This window comes from Muscardinus avellanarius, assembly GCF_963383645.1.
Source record: "Muscardinus avellanarius genome assembly, chromosome: 4".
Lineage (NCBI taxonomy): Eukaryota > Metazoa > Chordata > Mammalia > Rodentia > Gliridae > Muscardinus > Muscardinus avellanarius.
The window spans coordinates 12,749,799-12,774,040 of NC_137789.1; positions in this window are offsets into that span (position 1 = coordinate 12,749,799).

The window sequence follows — 24,242 nt, forward strand, 5'->3', positions numbered from 1 at the left end:
GCTCTGGACCAGGCCATGGTGGCCAAGTTCCTTCTTAGCAGAAGTGCCATCGCTGTCCTGAGGTGAGGGGGGTCACACTCACCTGTGTTCCTTTGTGAACACCTGGACTCTGTCTGTGTACCTGTTAGGGAAGCCTGTACTCCCAAAGTGGCTGGTTCTCTTCGAGGATGTATGGAGATCAGGGGCAGTCTGTAGTGTTCACAAGTGCTTAGTGGGTCCCGTGTGGCTTCACTCAGATTTTTTTTCTATCTGTGTAACCTCTTCTAAAAACACCTAGAACTCTCAAGATGCTGCCTCCTTCCGTCTTCTGAAGCTGCAGCGGTGACTTCAACATTTCATGAGCAGGCAACTTCTCTTTGCTTTCCATGTGATATCACTTACTTTTCACACCCTTTTGTGAAAAGGGTGCTCCCTTGGTATCTATACATGAGACTAACCAAGGATGGAGACAGATCAGAAACTTGGCAAAGCTATGTCCTACTATGTGCAGGAACTAGAATTTAACACAAATATCTTTGTGACAGTTCCATGTTTGAATCCAAGCTTTGGCACATACCAGATGTCAGAATAAGTGATATTATCCCTGTGAGCTCCCATTTGCACATCTGTAGAATACTGGGAGTAATATGACCACCGAGGAGGGAGGAAGATGGTCTATGTAAATGCATGCTCTTCCAGCCTGGTGTATAATCGGCTGATAACAAATGTTAGTTCACTTTCAGTTGGAGTCTTGATAAGATAAATTTCTCCCTCAAGGCTGCCACAAGGAGAACTGCTTACCTCAGTCCACCAAATGAGACTTCCAGGAATTAAGTTGGGGAGCTTTAATTGATCATCTTGTAAATTCCACAACTGGGTACAGATCAGGGGCACTACATCATAGACTAATTGCATTCATCACTCCACGGGGCCTGATGAATACATTGTTGTATCTTTGCTATTAAAATGGGGCTCATCACATTAAAACAGTGGAATTCTACAAACAGCCTATGGTGTTTTAATTCTGGCAGGCTGCATTTAATCAGAACAATGGCCCATGTGCCTACTGATTGTGTTTCTTTTGGATCAAATTCTCTGCTTAATGTGCCATAGGATTGCACTATTGACTGAAGCTAATGGGAGACTAGTTCCCGAGAGAAGAGCAGTTTGCTGGGAGCTGAGAGGCTACTGGTTTCATGGCTAGTTATTTGAGTCTTTATTCTTACTTAAATAAAGCCTTAATAGCTGGGAAACTATTGTCCTATCTTTTCCCCATTGACTAGAAGTTGCATGAATCTCTTCACTCATCTGACATTGATGGATTGGGCTTTCCAGTAGGAAGGTCCCATCTGAGGCACTGGGCAATACAGAGGTGTTTCCTAAGAGTGGGTCCTGATGTCTAGGGAGAAAGAGCCCAGAATGTAGGAGGCCGGGGATTACGCACGAAATCTCAATGTTACCAGAAACTTTAAATGAAACATTTTTATGACTTGTGGCTCAATAGAAAGGGTCCTAGTAGAAGTAAGTCTGATCTGTGTTGAGATTCCTATGCCTCCATTTTTTTTTAGCTATGTGTACTTAGGCAAATCACAACTTGACATAGCATCACATCCCTTAGTGGGAAGGTGGTAATAATAATGCCTACTTTCTCACATTGATACAAAGATCTAAGTATGCAGAATTTAAATGTTAGTGTTAAAATTTAAATATACATTCTGGGTATGGTGGCTCATGCCTGTAGTCCTAGCACCTTTGAAGGTGTCCATAGATGGGAGGATTGTTTGAGTCCACAAATTTGAGGCCATCCTGAGCTCTATTAGTATCAGTATTAACTAGATGATGCTGAGCAAGGTATTTAATCTTGTGACATCACATTTTTCTCATCAAAATGACACCACTGTTTTCCAATAGGTATGAGGTACCTTATGTCTATTTCCTCTATTTAATCTTAGTAGCAGCTCCCATGATATTGGAGTTAGCTTTCTCATTTTTTTTATAATTGTATACATATCTATTTTCCCTCTTTTCTATAAGCTCCTCTGAGAGCAAAAGGCCACTTGTTAAATGTGTCTGTAACACCTCCACCTCATTCTAAAACATATAATGAGTGTGCACCATAATTAATTATAGAATCAATATGTTGAGTACTTTGGAAGAAAACATAATTTGTTTAACTCTTACTGAGTTACGTATGGCATATTCATTATCTATTTACCTCTCATAGAAACAATAATAATATGAAATAACACTAGCTTTATGTTGATTTTTCAAATGGAGAAACCGAGGCAGAGGGAAGCTAAGTGACTTCTTCATATGGCACTGTTAGTACGTGGCGAAGCCAGGATTTGAACCTTGGCAGATGGCTCTAAAGGGTCTGTTTCTAATCACTATAGGACACTCAATGCTGTTATGGGAACCAAGTTTCCAAGATGTTTTGCACAGTCTGGATCTGTGGATAAATAACTTTTCTCATCTGACGTTTTGGAAAGATGTGGCAAGTATACTGCTTCCAGTGACAGCCATGGAAACATATTCAAAAGCTAGGTGATTGTGAGACTATAGTGCACTAATAAAAGTATTTTATTATTTTATTTTTCTTACAAAAATATTTTTAAAAGTTAGATGACATGCCCCAAATCACATACATATTATATAATAGAGTAGGATATACATTTTATTTTGTTTTTCATTTTAGCAAATGAAAATATTGGTATGTGACTTAAAATCTTGCATTTTATTTAACTTTATTTATTATTATTATTAGTTTATTTTTTTATTGGTGCATTGTTGTCATATATCTTAAAAGGGTACAGGACGGTGGAGACATACATGCACACATCCCTCACTTAGTTCTTCCCCAATTCCCACCTCATTCTCTTCCCCCTCCTTTTTTCTCATGTTTGGCTTAGTGATTGACTTTGCTATGTTTATGAATTGTGATAATTTTGCCATATCATGAAAGAATTTTTCAGAAAATATGATGTAAATAAGCTTTATAATATATTTTATGGATATGCCTTAAATTTTAAACCAATTCCCTTTTGTTGAGCTTTTCAGTACTCACTTGTTTGGGGAGAAAGTGTTAACTTTACTCTCATTGATATCCTTTTATATAAACTTAAATTTTTGTCTAGATTAATGACTGCTTCCTTGGATCAGACTAATTCTTAGAAATAGGGTTAATGAGTCAAAGATAGTAAACTCTTGCCTAATTACTATCAAATAGTTTCTCAAGACATGTAATACCTTAAGGAATATTTGATGAACATTGCATGAAAGAGAAAGCCGCTTGTCTGAGCATATAAAAGCCCTTTTGAATCAATTTTCTTTGGTCAAGAAAAAAGAACCACTACAGGTGTTTAGTGAGTTTAATTCAGGAATCAGGACTTACTCGAGGGTGGGAGAAGTAGGGAGTGGAAACTGTAGCCAGGGATGGACAACTATCACTAGCACTCCAGTCCCTGCAGCCCTGGAGCTGGTGAAGTTGGAGTTCCTGGAGGTTAGAGTTGGAGCAACCATCACATTGGGTACCCATGATCATCAAGTGGAAACTTATGGGGAGGTCTAAAATGCCACCCCATCCAGCCAGTAGAATTCCTGGCTTCTGCCTCATTTCTGTTGTCTAAATCTCCATTGAGTTTTCCCCTTTGGCACCTCTGACTCTCAAATATACAGGGAAGGAATTCTAGGACGTGGAGCACCTGCTACAAGAAGAAGGGGTGGCAGGGCTGAGCTGATCACAGACAGCCCAGGGCCTCTTCCTGTAAGTTCCCAAGAAAACTTGATGAAACCTTTTATGGCTCTTGGCCAATTGGACAAAGAAGATGTGGTTGTCTTATTTTCATTTGCATGTTTTGATTGGAAGTGTGACATTTTTTTCTTTCATGTTCTTATTGGCACCTACTTATTCAACAAATATTCTCAAGCACCTAGTATGAACTAATTTTGGGCTTTGGGGGAAACCTTGGGGAATAAAGCAGGTGAGGTTTCTGCTTCTGTGTAGCTTACATACCAGAGCAGGGGGATTAAGAAAAGGAATAAGTAAACAAGATCAATTTAAGGAGTAATAAATATTACAGGGAGCAATTGTGGGTGATTTTGGAGTGGGCAAAAGAGACTGCTGAACACCCTTCAATGAATTTGGAGCCTCTGGAAATTATTTGACATCACTGAGGTGAGGGTCTTTGTTTATCTTCAACTAGCTCACTTATAACTCTGTAGAAATGGAATTGAACTTATGAAAATCATTAATCGTGTAATTCCAGTCAGGTCTGTAGAGACATAGACTAGAACTTGTGGAGCTAAAAGACTGTCACCCAGTGCCTAGGGAGAATTTTGGCCAGTTTTGCCAAAATGTGTAAATTCATTTCACTATTTCTTATCTGAATATCTGCATGTGGCTGGTTGTAACATCTCATTGGTTACTTCACTGAGTTAAATAAAATCTTTGATATATGCTAATTTATTTTTTATACTTTTATTTGTGCATTGTAATTACCCATCATAGTGATATTCAAAGTGATACTAATGTATACACAACCATCACTTGGTGTGATATATATTCATTTCATATGTCTCTGACGATTGCATTTTCTCTTCTTTTAAAATTTACCCCTTAAAAGTTTGAAACACAAATAGAAAAAAAATAAAAATAGAAATCCTCCATAAAAATATGTAGAACAGCTGGGCGTGATGGCGCACGCTTGTGATCCCCACACTTGGGAGGCAGAGACAGGAGGATCATGCAGGTTTGAAGTCAGCCACGCTGGCTTAGAAGACCCTGTTTCTCAAATATAAACAAGTATAAAATAGGTCTGGGAGTGTAGCCCAGAGTTCGAAGGGCTTCCAGGAACCCCAGTACCACCAAAAAAAAAAATGTAGAACAAATCAATGAATGATATAATTTTGTATAGTAATAAGTATCTGGGAAGACACAGCACCTGTGAGGAAGGGCTGGTTTGGGTAAGGTAGATGAAAGGTTTCAATGAGGAGGTGGCATCTGAGCTGAGACTTAAGAGGATAAAGACGATGCCCACTGTGGAAGAGAGGCAGGATGCTCTAGGCAGAGGGGACAGCTATGCAAGCCACGAGGGAGCAATCAGCTGTCACATTCAAGAAGCCCACTGCAGTCAATAAGGAGGTTAACTGCAGGGACATGACCAATAGGTTGCTGGGGGCACCTTACAATGGGCCATTTTGGCTGGAGTGAGGAGCCAGGATTTTATTCTACATGCTATGAGAACCCATTGTAGTTCTAAACAGCCAAGTGTTACCATCTGACTTATACTAGAGAATGGATTTGTAGATAATCTTCTACAAGCATTCCATTCTCATGTTCTCCTCTCATTATTATTAAGCCTGACATTTTAATTAGTTTATCATGTCTTATTAGGAGTAAAAATGTAATTTTATTTTGATTAATAATTAAAATAAAAACAGATATAATCAGGGAAAGTGACATATAGTAATTAGAGAAACACTTGTAAAATAAAAAAAAGTACCAAGGGAAATAAAAAACTCCTCAGCTTTGGGAAGCATGGGCCATAGCTCATGGATCACTGATTTTTAGTTTCTGGGGCATCTTGGAGTATTGGCTACTTCATCTGGGTGAGGACTGATAAGATGTTTGCTAAGATGACCAGTTTACTAACATTTAGTGGTTGAGAGTCTTCCTGTGACATTGCTCATTGGGCCTTAACAGCTGATATGTACTGTCAGCAGCAGGAGCCAGAAGCACCTGAGGCTTTCATGCCAAACCCAGTTCATTTCAGGCCACACAGCTGTTCTTCCTTCCTCTGAGAAGCACCCACTGGGAAGGGTCTTCCGGCCTTTCAGTCCCAGGGGCAGGTAGTAAGCTTCTCCTCCCACCTCCTAACAGGAACACACCTGGGAAGAAATTAACCAGTGGAAAAAAGGCTTTTACAAAGAAAGCAAGAGGAAATTCAGTAGAATTTTCCAGAGCCCTGTGTGATAGATGAGCAGGAAATGAGATTTTTTTTCTCCTAGGTTTGCTATGAAATCATATTCACCTCTTTACTAAAGAATTTCAATTTAAGTCATCAGAGTTAGGTGCCCCTCAGATTGAGATGTGATGTTGGGGAATGACTTCCCTCTTGAATATTCACTACTCTCAGCCTATATATAGTAGCCAGGAACAGCCACTGGAGAAAGGATCAAGACTTTTTATTTATTTATTTTTATTGGTGCATTGTAGTCATACATCTTAGAGTACAAGATGGTAGAGGCATACATGTAAACATCACTCATTTAGCCCTTCCCCAGTTTCCACCTCATTCCTTTCCCTTCCCTCCTTCTCATGTCTGGCTTACTGACTGACTTTGATATGTTTGTGAAAGTACTTCATGTACATTAGGGAATTCCCCTCTTCCTCCCCTCCATCCCCCTCAGTTAGGTCACTTTATTTGCTCCTCTATGGTTTCTCCTTCCTTGTCTAGAGTTCCTCCTATGACCCTTTTTTCTCCCTGGCTTCCGCATATTAGAGAGAGCATCCGAGTTTTACTTTTTGTGACTGACTAATCTCACTCAGCGTAATGTTCACCAGTTCCATCCATTTCCCCATAAATAACGTAATTTTGTTCTTCTTTATTTCACAATAGAGCCTCTGGGGTCTCATTGTCCATTGACTAAAAGAGCTGCATTATATCATCTAATCACAGTTGTCCTGGACTTGGGTTCTTCAGGCAAGTGATGGCATCTGTCTGAGTTATCTTCTTTTGTCTGTAAAGGAAGTCATGAAAAGGGAAGACTTGAGCACTGTGGAAATGGAAAATGACCAGACCTTATGGTCAGGATGGTGCCATAATTATGAAAAGCTTCAACTTAACTATTTTATTTTTTGCTTTCTGGCTTTTCCTGTAATTTCATCATTTATTTATTTTTATATATACTTTTATTGGACCATTATCGTCTCACATCATAATGTAGTTCACAGTGACAGTGACCTACAAAGGACTTAACAGTTTTAATACAGAAGTTAAGATCCTAGGAATTGGAGTCAGGCAGATCTGAGATTGAATTCCAACTGAGTAGTTAGTAGTTTTGTGATCTTCAGCCTCAATTAATGAACTGCTGTGAGCCTCAGTTTCCTCATTTGTAAAATTGGGATAAGACTGGTATCAGTCTCACAGAATTATTGCAAGGTTAAGAAGAGAAACTATATCCTGTGTACTTATCACAGCAAGAGACACATTTGCACCAAAGAAAGAAAGTAAAGTCTTCAGAAATAAGCAAGGTTTCTGTAATTCCATCCAGGTCCATCCAAGGACAGACCAGGTAAAGATACTATCGATCCTACAGAAGTGAATTTCATTGTGGTGAAGATAGGATGAATTTCTCAGCTGGGACACGTACCATTAGGAACTACAAAGTCCATTTATTTTTAGGATGAATTCATCACCAAGCTACTTTCTTATTACTAATTTGGTACCTCAGAAATTTCCACACTGGTGAGAGTGAGCCTCTGGGGAGCTGAATCAAATAACCATGTGACTGGAAACATATATCCCCCTTTCTAAATTTACTTTTAATACCAGGTCTACTTATAGGTATTGGAGACAACCATAAAAATGCCTAGCTTTTTTTTGGAATGTTTCGTGAACCAGACCCTATGAACTTGACATACATTTGCTCAAAACTTCATCTTCAAAATGTATCCAAAGTAAATTGTCCAGTCCCCATTTTATAGCAGAGAGACCTGAAGTTAATAGAAATTCTATGACTTGCCTCAAATCACAAGGGACATTTGGAGGAGCCAGGACTCAAAGGTGGGTCTATCTGTTGCTAGTGCGGGCTCTATATCAATGTTTTCATCATACCTGTAAGTCAGTCCTTCTACGTCTCTGGGGAAATTGCTCATGGCCTTAAAAACTGAGAGGCCTGATTGACATTACCCTTGACCAACCACTGTCAGTTGCAGTAAAGCACACTGGGCTAGTGGAAAAATCTAGCCGGTCCTCTGTGGGCTGTATCTTAGACTGGGGTGTGTGCAGAAGTGATTAGGTAAAGTCCTCTGAAAAAATAGTGATGTGTTAATTAGATACTTGATGATAAAAAGAAATTGACCAGATGAAAAATTTTTCAGGAGTTGAGAAGATCGTGTCAAAGAAGGAAAACAGCATTCAAAGACCCCATGGTGGGAAGGGTATTGGCTGCAGTGGACATGAGAAAGTGGATCGGCATCACCATGGGCTGGGGAGGGTTAAATCTCAGTGTTCCCTTGAACACAGGTGCCACAGCCTCTGTCAAGGTACTGGAAGGATCACACCATCAATGTAGCTTCTCTATTTATCGAGGCTCATGCTTGAAAAACAATGCATTGCCTTCTCAAGACTTGGGATTTGGGTTTCTAAACTGTAGTGACCTTATGTCCTGGTTGGCACAAGATGGTTGTGATGTGTTTATGTGATATTAGAGTAATGACCCACAGTACTCTCTTTCATTCTGAGCTCTGTCCTGGTTTGGTGATTAATTATGTGGTCACCCAACCCTTAACATGTGGGATCTACCCACAGCCTGAGGGAAACTCTATCATTGTATTTCCGGTCATCACTGGGAGGAGCATTGAGCCTTTTTGATATTTCTCTTCCTCTTTGGTCAATTGGAATTACAATGTATTTAAAGTTTGGCGAATATTTTCTGGTTGGATAAGGACAGCTCTATAAAGAGTCATAGTATTATTATTGTTGTCATCATCTTTGGTGGGGATAAAGATTTTTGTAGATGAAAGGGCCTGCAGTGTGGTAAAGCCACCAATTAGCCAGAATGTCTTCCTTTTCTATGGAAGAAAAGGAAGTAATTCTTGAAGGCCTCTTCTAAGCCAGGCTCGGTGTCAGCGCTCTGTCCATTTCCGTGCATCTGGGTTTTCAGACACCAAGGCTGGATCTGTTCTTGGATGCAGTTATGGCTCCAACATTTCTTATGTGGATGACTGAGAAGATAGACCACTGACCCATGAGGACATTGGTTATCTCATTTGGATGAGGTGTTTTGAAATGGGAGTCCAAATTCAATTGGGGTGATCAGAGGGTAAGCCGAGGACAGGGCTGTAATGAAGGAAAACTATAATTGTACCCTTCCTTTTGTTGTCTGGAAAAAAAAAAGAGCACTTGTAGAACAGGCTTGGAGATAAAGCCACTCAGATGCCACCTCCAGCAGGGCTGTTTCATGACCTTGAGTAGAAGGCTTCCCACACCAGCCCCATCCATGAATCATCGCCAGAGGCCAGGGCTCAACCGCAAAGTCTGATAACACCACTGGACTCCGGATTCAGAAGCTTGTGAGAGTGAGAAGTAGTTTTTCTGCTGGCTGCTCTGCATGACAGGATCTGGCAGAGGTAGTGGTCAGGGGAGTATGATGGAGGAAGTAACCTTTCCTCTCATTGGGAGAGATATGCTCCATTGAGACATGAAGTGCAACTTACAGAGCTGGTTGGAGCAGTCTGGCAAAGGGCAGTGTGTTGGCAAACAAAAGTGTTCTTATTTTCTCATCAATGAAAACTCAGTTACCCACCGGAAGAGATGACAGCACTTTCCCCATTTCATTCACATGGATGATAATGAGCTCCATTGTAGAGCAAGCCTTTGGGCATTATCTGATGCTGCTATTTCTGCTGGTCAGAATTCGCACGTCTCCCACATGACTCAGGGCTGCACCGCCTCATTCTCCGTGGGTGACTCTGACTGCTTAATATTCTGTAGATTGTCAACTCTGGCCTGGATGTGCAGTCCAGCAAAATGAGCACAGCCAAATAGGCCTCAAACCTGACGTGGGAAATAGTTCCAGGGGGCATTGATGTTACAAAGGACTTTTTTTATGTTTTTTTTAAATACCCAGTAGCTTTTTGGAAATGAAATTCGTGTGTGTGTGTGTGTGTGTGCGTGTGTGTGTGTGTGTGTGTGTGTGTGTGTGTGATATACACATACTCTTCAGTGGTTAGAATTCCCGATGAACCAGAATGTGTAAACTCAGTTCTGTAGGACAAAGGGAAATTAGCAATGTTTGAGAACTTTCCATGGGACAGACCCTGCACCAGATACTTTCCATTCACTGTCTCGTTAACTCCTTACCAAATCCTGCAAAGTGAATGTGATCACTCTTATTGAATTGATGGAGAAATTGAAATTTAGAAAGGTTAGATTATTGGACTAAGATTGCCACAGTTGGGAAGAATGGGCCAGGAAGCTAACATCAATTGAATATCAATTACATGCCAGACACAGTGCCAAGCTTATTATAGGCATTTTCTCACCAAATATGCACAACAGCCTTCTGAGGTTGTACATGAAGATGAAGCATCCTCTTCATCTGGATATTAAAAACAAAGAGTTTCAAAAGGGCAGGTAGAGTTTCTCAGGCCAGCGTTGAGCAGTCGGGATTGGAACATGTTTTTCCATGTCACATGGTCCTTATGGTTCCAATTTTAGGAAGTAGAGACTATTGATAGCAAACAGGCTTTTCTTAAGATGTGATTGAAGAAGGGAAGCCAGCTAGAAAGAACTTTAGCACAAGCTACCATAACTACCAAAACTGTGTCCAACCATGTCTTTACAACCTTAAAACCATGAAGGCAGACTGTGCAAAAAGCCTTGAGACAGAACCGATGTTCAGAACAACGATTTGACATTTGTACAACAAAGCAAGATACACCTATGTTCATTATACCAAGACATATAAGCCAAGAGGTGCCGTTTCCAGAAACATTTCAGAAACAATGCTGGTGTCAATAGGAATTATTGGCTCATGGATAGTATAGGTGACCATATTCTCTATGCTTTACATGCATTTTGGTGATTGGTATTGAAAGCTAGGCTTTTGGAAAGCTTCTTCATCAACAGATCAGTATTCAGATATAAGATACAGACTCGTGTGTGTGTGTGTGTGTGTGTGTGTGTGTGTGAAGTTGCTATAAATGAAACACCAACTTGAATTCATGGTTGTATTGTATGCTTTATCACTAATTTTTTTTTTTTTTGCAATAACCCTGAAAGTGGATCGTATTTCCCACATTTTCCAAGAGAGGAATATAAGACTGAGAGATTAACAACTTGAAGTATTTCACCTCACAACTAGTAACCGGCATGACGAGGATTATCAGGTCTATTATCAGGTCTGCTTCGGCATTTGTGTTCTTCTTACAAATGCAGTCTGCTTAATGTGTGGAAAAATAAAGATTGTAGTTTAGCTCGAATTTTGGAACCTCCTCAGTGGCCTCTGCTTTAAAATCCATGAAGCACAAAGTCTCAAACATTAGGGGCCTAGTTATTAGCCTTCTAGGCATATGAGCCTCATTGTATTTGCTGTTTTAGGTTGTGAACTTATTGAAGAAGGCAGGAATCCACCATCTCTCTATTTATGCTTTCTTTCTTTTTTTTTTTTTTTTGTAAGAGTCTGGAGTGCCTCACATGTAGTAAGTACTCAGGGAGTGCCTACTGAATGAAATAGGATTTTTTTCGGTTGACTGCCTTTTGGGGGGTGGGGAAGAGGGATGATAAAAGAGGTCTAAGAATGGCCACTAAGAAGGGAAGAAAACTCAAAACAACAAGATGTGGCAATGCACTGGAAGGAAACATAAAAGAATAACTATAAAAATTAGACATAAAGCAGGGTTCTGTCATTCTTGTCTTCAAACTCAGTACTTGGGAGGCTAGGACAGGAGGATTGCAGGCTTGAGGCCAACCTCAGCAACTTAACAAGACCATATTTCAAAATAAAATAAAATAATTGTAGTAAAGTTCTTCCCAATGTTTTTCATGTTGGGAATATGGTGGTGTTTGTGCAGCATGCTGTGGTAACCAGAGGAGGTTCCTCACCGAACTGTTGACTGTCCTTAGGCTCTGGTCAGCTCAGCCTTGCCAGGCTCTTTGAGGTCTAAGGAGAATGCCATCTCAGTCCAGCTGTTCTCCGTGCCTTGGCATATCAGTCAAGAAGCATTATCATAAAAATGCCACAAAACGACAATAAAAGACAATGCCTGTCACTTCTGTCCTCCTGGTGCTTGGGAGTTAGCAAGCCCTCAAGAATATCTGAATCAAAGGGAATGGTTATTTTTGAATTTTTTTTTAGAAAAGAAAGTATTCCACATCCTTTGTTCAAGAAGATAAAGTGATGCACAATAGTGCATGTTGGAAATAGTTTAGAATGGAAGTTAAAGAAACATTGGCTGAGTGTGGAGAGTTACACAACCTTGGGTGACTCAATAGGCTGAGAGCACGTTTCTAGTATTCAGGTAAATGGCACATGACAGGCCTTGTGCTTGGGAAGCTCACAGGGAGTGACCAGAGATGCCAGATGTTTCTAGAAGACAGACCACCACGAGCAGTGGGCCTTACAGACAGATGCCCAGTATTCGCTCCTGTGTGTGCCAAGAGGAAGTACTCAGTAGGTACTAGGCCCTGCGTAGTCTGGATTCTATTTTGGATTTGAGGGGATATGGTACTCTTTTGTGATTATTTGTGTTCATTTTTCATCTAAATACTTTCAAGTGGCTATTTCCAAAGTTGAAATTAGAGGAGGTCTACACGGTTTTGAATGTGTGGTTTCTATGTTGGGAAGTCACTTGGAAACCATGGCAAGCTAATGATAGCAGCCGTTGCAATTTGACCAATGTGGCATGAATTTTTCCTAAAGGATACACAACACTGGTCATCCGAAGACTACTCACATACCAGAAAAAACAACAAAAAGATGAACAAAGAGAATGATTCGGAAGGGAAGAGTTAAAGCAAGTCTGAGAGCTTTTTTAGCTTATATTTCTTTCTGCAAGAAACACCTTCTAGAAAGTGATACAGAAGGGCTGAGGTTCTATTTTTCACTTAAAAAGATTAAAAACTGTCCTCTTGGGAAGTTGAAAAACTGAACAGAAAGTGTGAAATCTGGAAGTTTAAAAAAAGGCACAAAACCTCCCCAAAGTGGCCCCAAAGTGGCTGATATTGAGAAACAGAGAACATTTCACTCACTTTTAACTGTCCCAAATCTCATTCAGTAGATTTTCTATTTTCTTACTGATGTGGAAATTAAGAAAGTATGGATTATTGTGCAGGTTGTTTTCTCACAGTGTGTGTTTCTATATCATGAGAATTATGCTTGTGACCTATCATTAATAACAAAATTCCAGAAATACTACTTTGAATAGAGCGAGTCCCATGACATTGCCTCTGGGGTAGGGGAGAACAGAGACTGATGCATCTGAGGAAGGTCCAGGGCAAATCCACCATGGGGCAAGGGGCACATCTTGTAAGTCCATGTAGGTCCAGTGTGCTGGGGAGTGTGAGACCTCCTCAGCGCCATCTCTGGAAGTGGCTGCTTTTGGAGGGCCTGAGCATCATTGTGGAGATGCTCCACCTGGCTGAACACGGACATCACTTTACCTCTCTGAGCTGTCAAACTCCACTGTAAAATGGAGAGGCATAACTTCTAGCTGCCTCATTGAGCTGTTGTGTAAGTTAAAAAAGGAAACAAAGGCATGGTATTTGGCACACAGTAAACACTGTGATTGCCAGTCTTCTATCAACTTTTAGTATACCCAGTGGGATTATGTGCAGATTGCTAGACACTTAAACCAAGAAGTTCTTCTATCGTGTGTAAGATGTGTGCATTTCATTGTATATAAGATTGTTTGCATTGAACTCAATTCAGGATTTAAAGGGATGAGAGGAAGGTAAGGGGTGCTCACATTTGTTCATTACCTGCTGGATGTCAGGCTCTGTGCTTGCGCTTCTTACATATGTCATATTTAATTCCTGCAATAATGTCAAGGAGTAGGAGTTATCACATATGTACTTATCCCTTTTATGAATCTAGAAACAGAGGTTCAGGAAGTGTCTTACATTTCTAAGGTCATGCTGCTAAGTTAAGTGCCAGATCTGAGAAAGGAATTCAACTTTCTCTGTAGTTTATCATGCAACTGACCAAACTCATAATCTCAGACATGCATTTTCAGGGAGTTCTCTATAGCTGGACCATGTCTCATCGCTTTCCATTTTAACAAATGGCTGGGTTGTAGGTTTTCTGATGTGCTGATTAACTGTAGTTCTCTGCTATCAGAAGACAGTGTGTGTTTCCTGGCCTTTATGCTGCTAAGAGAAGAGAACTGCCTTTTGAAGCTTTTGCCCTGAGTACAAGAAGGCTATCCAAAAATATCTTTAAGAATCTCAGCCTTTTAAAAAATTCTTTTATTGAAGCCAGATGTGGTGGCGCACGCTTGTAATCCCAGCATCTTGGAGGCTGAGACAGGAGGATTGTGGTTTGTAGACAACCTCAGCTACTTAGTGAGGCCCTTTGCAACTCAGTGAGACCCTATTTCAAAAATAAAAAGACTAAAAAATAGGGCTAGGTGTGTAGCTCAGAGGTATAATGCCTTTGGATTCCATCCCCAGTACTGCAAAAAAAAAATATATATATATATGTGTGTGTGTGTGTGTGTGTGTGTGTGTGTGTGTGTGTGCGTGCTTTGTAGTTCTACATCACAGTAAGATTCAATACAATGCATAAACACATGCACATATCACTTGATGTATTTCCCTCCATAGGACTTCAGCTATGAGAGCTCACACTTGGCAGGGGTGGGGAAAGCATTCAGACTCGACCAAGTTCTTTTCTAGTTCTCCAAGGTTCACCTTACTTTCACATCCATGTGTTCTTACTTGAGCGGTTTCCCTTACTTTATAGTCTTTCACAAACTTCTAAATCCTGCTTGACTATTACCTCCTATGTCAAGGCTTTCTGTATTCTCAGGCAGAATAGAGTATCCCCTTACTTTTCACGTCTGAGCAGCTGTTACAATGCAGCCTGTTTAACTGGCTTCCCGCCTAGCTCCTCCAAGATGGGGGCTCTTGAATGTGGGCTTTATATCTTTGTATCTTTGCACCTACTCTCATCTGAATGGCAGGTGCATAATTTGGTGTGCTAATACCAGTTTATCAATGAATCAGAGAAGACAAGCTTTGGCCTCTGGGTTACTGTGTTGTATCTGAGAGCATCCACTGCACCCTCATTTTTACTCTTCTATGGTCAGAGCAATCTTAGAATAGCTCCAGTTGATAACTATTTTGGTCCAAACTATACTTGGTTGATTTCCATTCTCTGCCTGGGACTCTTGGGGATTCTGATTTAATTGGTTTGGGTGCTTGCCTCACACAGTGAGCTGTTTAAATATAACCAGCACAATAGAAGACACTCAGGCTGCAGCTCTGAGACCTCAGTATTTGAGGAAGAGACGCATATGCGTGCAAGAGAGAAACCATTCATGAGCGCCAAGGGTGGGGGTGGGGATAACAGTTGAAAAGGATATGAAAGCCACTTCCCTTTCTCATGCAAGACCCCAGCAGAAGTTATCAGAACCGTTCATCTCTATGATCATTCATTCATGTGTGCATTCATTCATGTTGGACAGGATAGATGATTGCAGGCAGCTCCTTGGTGGTCTCCTCTTTCTCGCCCTCTCCTCTCCCCTCTCCTCCCCTCCCCTTCATTCTCATTCTCTCCTCTCCTCTCCTCTCCTCTCCTCTCCCCTGCTCTCCCCTGCTCTCCTCTCCTCTCCCCTGCTCTCCTCTCCTCTCCTCTCCTCTCCCCTGCTCTCCTCTCCTCTCCTCTCCTCTCCTCTCCTCTCCTCTCCTCTCCCCTGCTCTCCTCTCCTCTCCTCTCCCCTGCTCTCCTCTCCTCTCCTCTCCTCTCCCCTGCTCTCCTCTCCTCTCCTCTCCCCTGCTCTCCTCTCCTCTCCTCTCCTCTCCCCTCCCCTGCTCTCCTCTCCTCTCCTCTCCTCTCTCCTGCTCTCCTCTCCTCTCCTCTCCTCTCCTCTCCCCTGCTCTCCTCTCCTCTCCTCTCCTCTCCTCTCCCCTGCTCTCCTCTCCTCTCCTCTCCTCTCCCCTGCTCTCCTCTCCTCTCCTCTCCCCTGCTCTCCTCTCCTCTCCTCTCCTCTCCCCTCCCCTGCTCTCCTCTCCTCTCCTCTCCTCTCTCCTGCTCTCCTCTCCTCTCCTCTCCTCTCCTCTCCCCTGCTCTCCTCTCCTCTCCCCTGCTCTCCTCTCCTCTCCTCTCCTCTCCCCTGCTCTCCTCTCCTCTCCTCTCCTCTCCCCTGCTCTCCTCTCCTCTCCTCTCCCCTGCTCTCCTCTCCTCTCCTCTCCTCTCCCCTGCTCTCCTCTCCTCTCCTCTCCTCTCCTCTCCTCTCCTCTCCTCTCCCCTGCTCTCCTCTCCTCTGCTCTCCTCTCCTCTCCTCTCCCCTGCTCTCCTCTCCTCTCCTCTCCTCTCCCCTCCCCTGCTCTCCTCTCCTCTCCTCTCCCCTGCTCTCCTCTCCTCTCCTCTCCTCTCCTCTCCCCTGCTCTCCTCTCCTCTCCCCTCCCCTGCTCTCCTCTCCTCTCCTCTCCCCTGCTCTCCTCTCCTCTCCTCTCCTCTCCCCTGCTCTCCTCTCCTCTCCTCTCCCCTGCTCTCCTCTCCTCTCCTCTCCTCTCCTCTCCTCTTCCCTCCCCTCCCCTCCCCTCCTCTTCTCTCCCTCTCTCCCTCCCTCCCTCCCTCCCTCTCTGTCCAGACCATGGTAGGCAGCAATGACCATGACTTTTCTAAGGTCCTGTTATTTACAAGATAAACTGCAAGCACATTGGCGATCTAGTCTCTGCCCCCTGGTTTCCCTCACCTCCTACAGCCCAGGCCTCTCTAAGTTCCAGCAATATCAGCTCATGAGGATACCACTGAAATGTTAATTTTTTCCCTTCATTCTTTTCAGTATGTTGTTTTCTGTTTTTTTCTTCAAGATTTTTTTTTTTTTTAGTTTTCAAAACTCAGCCCAAACTTACCTCTTTCATAAGGCTTTCCTGAGCCTGCCAAGCAAAAGGACCCGATTATCTTTTCTTCACAGTAGTGTTGTAGGCACACCCATTGTAACTCTGATTACCATGTACTGAACTTCACTGACCTTCATCTCTCTCCACCGATCTGTGAACTTTTTATGATCAAGGCTTATGAATTATTCCTTATAAGAATGGTTCCTGCCACATATTAGTTGTTAAATAAATATACATTGAATGGACACATTAATTATATGCTGTATGCTAAGGTGTTTGAATGCTACTATGAGTCCAAATAAAATCATTCACAGCTTTTAAGCAGAGGCATTAGCAGAGTCGAGCTTTTGCTTAGGGATAGAATGGAGTGTGAATAGGATTCAGCAACACTACAGGCAGAGACATTTGTTTTTATCCTCATGTCTAGTTCCTTCCACTGTTATGCTATACTCTGCCTATAAAATAAAAAAGTAAAAAACTCAAATAAAAAGTAACAAGGGTTGGGAAAATAGCTCAGTGGTAGAGTACTCCTAGATTCAATTCCTAGTACCACAAAAATAAACTGAAACTCACAAACAAAAAGCCAAACAAACAAAAAATCCCATCTTTTCCCAGGAGCTATCTCTTTGGAAATGTTCTTCATGATAGTATAGCATGTTTAATACTTATTGAGCATTTTATCATGTGCTGACCATTTTATATTTATAAATGAATCATTGTGGTGACCCAGTGAGGTACAGTTATTAACCTTCTTTGACAATTGAGGCTCGCAGAGGAAAAGGCACTTGCCCCAATTTTTTAGCTGGAAGTGGTAGGTGAGCTGTGAATGCAAGTCTGACTCCAAGTCACTACTCTTATCCAAGACAATGTCTTATCATGTTTTCTTTCTCTGTCCACCTCTCATATTGTAGTGAACACCTAACAGACTGTTGTAGTCAACACCTAACAGACTGTTGGCATTCGTTTAATTCTGTATTTCAAACCAGCACCTTGGCTGTAAGGGGACATCCGGAGGCCTTTAGGATTTTCCTTTTTGGTGACGCTGCCTCCTGGATTTGTTTCTATTTTCTGTGTCTCTTTGCAGCTTTCAAATTTCCAGTCTTTTCTCCAGTGTTCAATTGTGCTGAATCGCTTTTCTTCCTTCCTCCCTCTGCAACTTCCTTCTTCAGCCTGCTGCCCAGCTGCCATGAAGCTGTGGTCCTTGTCATTGCTGGGATAGTGATGTCCCCCTTCCAGGAACCCACTGACCCCCCCTATGCTTAGCAGTGATTCACACTTTATAGCTGATTGCCTACACTGTTTCAGTAGCAGGTCCATACTTCTCAAATGCATCTTTCTATATTAGATCATGATTTTCAGCCAGAAGAAGAAAGGGAAGTATTGTGTGGGCCAGGAGGTCTTTTTATTCTTTCACTGGGACTTGGTGGGACCTGTATTATGATAGAACCTAGACAGGGCAGATTCAACCTCTGCTTCTAGAGCTTTGGTCAAATGGGCATATGGTGCCTGCTTTCCTGAGCTCTAGAAAGATTCAAGGTGGTTATGGTGTAGAATTCCCTTGGTGAGACTTTGGCTCATTGTCCTGCTAGGCACCAAGAGTCTCCTCTCTCTTCCCCATAAAATCAATTTTAAGGGTCCACGTGATTGGCTACTTTGTGTGGAGTACCTCAGATGGGTAGAGGCTGGTGGGCTTGCTAGGTAAATCAAGCTTCCATTTTTTCCAATATGTCAGACACTGGTTGGATATTTCTGTATTTGTCATGTCATCTGACTTTGCCCATGATTTGGCAAACATCTGTAGGGGACCTATTCAGATAATCAATCTTTTAGCCTGTATAAGTTGTACGATCTCTATCATTCTCACTCAGCTCTGCTTTTGAAGTATGAAAGGAGCCATGGATAATGTGTAAATGAATAAACATGGCTGTGTTTTTAATAAAACTTTATTTACAAAACTGACATTGAGTTAAAAGTGCCCTACAGGTCATAGTTTGCCATCTCTGTGTTACTAGGATGATCTTGGCAGACTTTTATTGCTCACTATGATAGCTGCCTATCTCAGAAAGACACCATGCTCACCCAGTAGCTTTGTTAGCCCTGGTTATCTCCATCCTTTTGATGGGCAGGACATCATGGTAATTGGTTACTGAAAACTGTAACCCAACTTATGAATGCCTGTGTATCTGCCTTTGCTTCCCTGGAGCAGGTCCTGCCTCACCCTCTGGCCAGAACCTCTTCTGTCTCACTCCAATATAAAAGTTTTTATGTTCGGCTAATTGTATTCCTTATTTATTTATTTACTTATTTGTTTATTTTTCTACCTCAGAGATACACCTCCAGCCCTATTTAATGTTTTATTTTAAAACAGAGCCTCACTAAATTGCTAAGGCTGGCCTTGAACGTGCAATCCTGTCTTAGCCTCCCAAGTACTGAGATTCAAGGTATGTACCACCATACCTGGGTACTTGGCTTCTTATTGGTTTTCCTTTATCTTATAAGAATGTTTTCCCAGCCAGGTGTGATGGCATATTCTTGTAATCCCAGCATTTGGGATCCTGAGATAGAAGGATCTCAGTTCATGGCCAGCCTCAGCTACTTAGTGAGGCCCTTTACAACTCAGTAAGACCCTGTTTCAAAAAGTAAAGAATAAAAAATAGGGCTGGGGGTATAGCTAGGAGGTAGAGTGCCTCTGGGTTTCATCCCCAGTACTGCAAAAAAAAAAAAAGAACATTTCCTCCCTGATTTTATGTTGCCATAATTTCTTCTATTCGTATCCTATATGAGAGTAATTTATTCTAAGACAGATATTTGAGATGCTGTTTTTGGAATGAGATAAACCGGATTTGAGTTTTGGCTTCCCTACTCACTATGTGTCACTGTGCAGGTGATATAAACTCTCTACACCCACCCCAGTTTAGTTTTCTTATTCATAAAATAGAAACAATAGTAGTACCTACTTCATAGGGTACTTATAGCCCAGGAGGGAATATGTATACACTAAGCACATTGTGTAGCCCGTAGTACGCACTCGCTAATTAACTCATCCATCTAATATCTACTACGTATCCTCAGTGTACAAGGCCTGCATACCAATCTTTATAATAATATCCAAAGTCACCTATAGTGTGAACAGTGGAGCCGAGACTAATGTGAATATATTAGACCTTCCAGAACCCGTGCTCCTGACCTAACGATGACCTTGGAAATAACTCTTTCTAAGGGATTTATGACTTTTCGCTAGTATTAGAATCTTTGGTGTACTATCTTTGCCTAATATCTCATTACATGAGAGTCTTCTGTGGCCCCCACAGCACTTCCAAACACATACAAAGTCCAGGCCGGGTAACCCCTCACTGGATGGGTAAACGCGGTCAATATTGAGTTTACAAAGGACTTCTGCATTCTCCGTCCATTCCTGTCCTCTCTCTGACCACTTATATTACACTCATCGTGCATTTCCACTTGGAGATTTATCTTTTCAACTGTTTCTCATATTTACCCAAATACTGCCCAGAATTCTCATGGCTTTCCCAAACCATGATGTTTAAACCACACTTCGCACGCCATGCATCTGAATATTCAGTGGCTTAGGTTGGTGCCAAACCCAGCTTTTTTCCAATGTCCATTTCAGCTTCCCTCATTGCTTTTGACAGGAGCCAGGCTTACCACATCACACTTGGCCTGTCAGGGAAGCTGAAGAAGCTTCCCCAGACCCAAATATTTGGTGGCTGAGGTGTTCCTTTGCCTTACAAAGCCTTTAATTGAAGATAACACATGGATTCTAACTTGGTTAAAATGTCTCCAAATCCTGGCATGAACTGAGTCAAACCCAAGGCCCCCAGAGCTATCATCCCCATAGAAACTCAGCATTAGAGGGGACAGACCTTGGGGTGGGGAGACCTATAGGAATGCAGAGGTCTGCAAAATGGCTCCAATACATTCTATGAGGTTTGGCAAAACCCCGAACTCTTGTAGCCAGACACGTTCTGCATGAAGTTTAAACTGACTTGACACTGGTCTTGGTGTCTATGAATTCATGATTCACTCCTTAGGATTGCGTTTTGTATAAGGCGTCCAAGACAGTGAATGGTTCCTGCTGAAATATTATGAGTATTCTTACTTTTTCTCTTCTCCTCACATTTTAGTCAAGGCTAACAGTGTTTGAACTGAGTGTGGTGGCTGTATTGTAATTCCAGTACTTGGGAGGCTGAGACAGGGGGATTGCTGGTTCAAGGACAGCCTTAGCAACATAGTGAGACTCTAAGCAACCTAGAGACCCTATTCCAAATGAAATAGAAGAAGGGCTGGGTATGTAGCTAAGAGGTAGAATGCTATTGGGTTCAATATATAATATGACCAAAAAGAAAAATTAAAAAAAAAAGATTTACAGTATTTGAATCTAGTATTTGTATTTAGGTCTTGGAAGCCAAATTCTATGACACTATATAAACTTACTAAGATAATCTCTTCACTTTCTAAAGTGACTAATGTAAGAACAGGTTCTAGTGATGCAACTGGGGTCAGTTAAGCTCAGCTATCTTGTGTAGTGGTCATCTCAGAAACACAATTTTTCCTTTAGACACTATTCAAACAACACCAACAAAGACACTATTCTGGCCTCTATCTTTTCAGGGAAGTTCATTTCACACTGGGAGGGTCTTATCTTGTTGAATACCCCGGTATGCCACCACTGGTCCATGCTGGAAAGTAGGGAGTTATTCTTGACTTCTCCTTCTCAATCAGTCTCCAAGACACGTGGGTTCCACTTGGTTGCACCTGCTTCTCTCAAGCTTATTGCTAATGCCTTTCTCTTCATGTCTTCTAGAATGTCTCCAGGGCCAGCTGACTAGTCTTCCTGCAGACAGTTTTGCCCTTTTCCATTCCAGTCATCAGTCACAGCAATCTATTGAAAGGATGCATTTCAGCATGTTATTCAGTTGCATAAAGTCTCAATGATTCACTCTGCCCTAAAGATGTGGCCCAAATAACACACACATCCTAGAAGGTCTGGCACTATCTAGTATTTGCCTTTTACTCCAGAACTGGATTTTCATTGTTATTGCTCTTTTCCCTTTCTTCCTCTCCTTCCTCCTTCTCTTCTTTCTCCTCTTTCTCCTTCTTTTTCTTCCTCCTCCTCTCTATCTCTCTTTCTGTCTCTCAGATTGAACCAGGGTTGTTATACCTTTGAGCTACACACTCAGCCCTTTTTATTTTTATTTTAAAACAGAGTCTTGCTAAGTTGTCAAGGGTTTTGCTAAGTTGCTGAGGCAGGTCCAGAACATGCAATCCTCCTGTTTTAGCCTTCCAAATACTGGAAGTGCACCACCACGCCTGGGTCATCTCTTCACTCTTTGCTTTGTCATATTGGATTCTAGGCTGTACACCAAACAAGCCACATTATCTCTAGGAACTCTTTTTTTTTTTTTTTTGGTACTAGGGATGGAACCCAGGGGCATTTCTACCTCTGAGTTACACCCCAGCCCTACTTTTTATTCTTTATTTTGAAAAAGTTCTCACTAAATTGCAGAGGGCCTCACTAAGTAGCTGAGGCTGTTTGCTAAATTTCAATCCTCCTGTCTCAGCCTCTCAAGTACTGGGATTACAAGCGTGCACCACCACGCCTGGCTTAGGTACGATGCCTTCAGTGTGACTTTCCTTTTCTCTTGAATGCTTTTGACTTGGTTTTTCAGCACCTTTACTCAAGGCTCAGGAGCCTGTTCAGCTGCCAGTTCTTCTGAGAACTCTCACTCCCCATCATCTACCCACCACCCCTTTTGCCTGAATTATAAGCTCTTTCTCTGTGCTTTTTGTAGCACCTTGGACTTAGGCCTATCATAGCACTTATAATACTGTAAGCATGTATTTCCTTTTGGGTTTAAGTCATCAGACTCTAAGTTCTGTAAAGACTGGATGGACCATGTCATGGTCACCATTTTATTTCCAGTGCCCGAGAAGGGATTGAGGGGTAGAATAATTTATTCTCTCACTCCCCTCCCCTTGTTGTGTCTGTTTAAGGTATACCATATGGATTTCCTTTTTGAACACACTGAACTGGATTTTTTTTAATGACTGTTTTGATTCTTCATGTTTCCTTAGCCAGAAATGTCTTTTGCCTCTTCTCCTTCCTCCATCTAAGTTCATCCTGGGAAAATCGAATAGTCATTAATTTTAATGTCTTATTTTACATAATTTATTATAGCCAGACCAGCTAAGATGACTCTAAATATCATGTGTAAGATGGAAACAGTATTGTTTATACAGAAGGGACTATCTTAGAAAAACACTGAGAGGAGAGTTTGGAGTCCAGCGCTCTGGTGCAGCTGTATTGATGACTTGCTACATGTCCTTAATCAGTTTCAATCTCTGGACCTTGTCTCCCTCATCTTAGCATAAGAAGGGATTTGACTAAATGATTTTAAAGAATCTTTTAAATCATAATTTCCTGTAATTTGCAATATTTGACATAGAAAAAGTAAAGGACCTTTGTGGAAAGACCTGTGTATACTTAAATGAGCCAAAGCAATGAGGGGAATGTCCAAAGGAAAATCTGTCAGTAAATCCTGTGGCCACTCATTCATTGCTCTGCCACTTCAGCACCATGATGATGATGATGGCCCCTGAGTTTACCTGGACCAGGGACAGAGTTTGGGTTAGACAAAACTAAACATGACTTCTATCTGGCCTCCATCATTTACTAACGGTGTGACCTTGATCAAGTTCCTTTTCTCTGATCTCTGACCTCTTTCTTTATAAACTGAGTCTTAGGGATATGTATTTCTTAAGGTTGATGGGAGGACTGGATTTAAGATGATGCCTGTAAAATGCTTAGCAGAGTTTACATCATAAGCAATCAGTAGTTCTGGTAGTAGTAGTAGTAGTAGTAGTAGTAGTAGTAGTAGTAGTAGTGATGATCTTGTTGTAAATTGATGTAGACAAAGTGCTACAAGGTAGAAATAAGAGAATTTTAACATGGAATACTTGAGGTAGAATAGTTAATATTAATACATAATTCATGTTAAAATATTTTAAATTTAAATAGTGCATTGTATCTGGCAGAAACTCAGCAAGTGCTTTCTCCATAAAAAGAAGAAATATTTTCCTTGTATTTGGATAATAAGACTATAGTCCTAGGGTTTAACTTTGGCTATTTGAAGGACTTAGAAGTTATGTCTCTTTTGGAGATGCGTAGAGGTCTTAGTGGAATAAAGGGCGAAGATATTTCACTTTTTCTTTGGGGAATGTTTTAAAACTAGATTTTATTGGGCATAATAGTTCTTCTTATGTGTTGCTTTTCAAACACCAACCAAACCAATTTTTAAAAAAATTTTCTGCATGTATATAATTTCCAACTAATATAAAATAATGATAGAATTATTGTAAAATTCTGTTTCCTAAAACTATGTTAGTAAAATGACAAGCATTTCTCAGCCTTGAGAAATCTTGAGTCAATTTTTCTTTATGAAAGAAAATAAA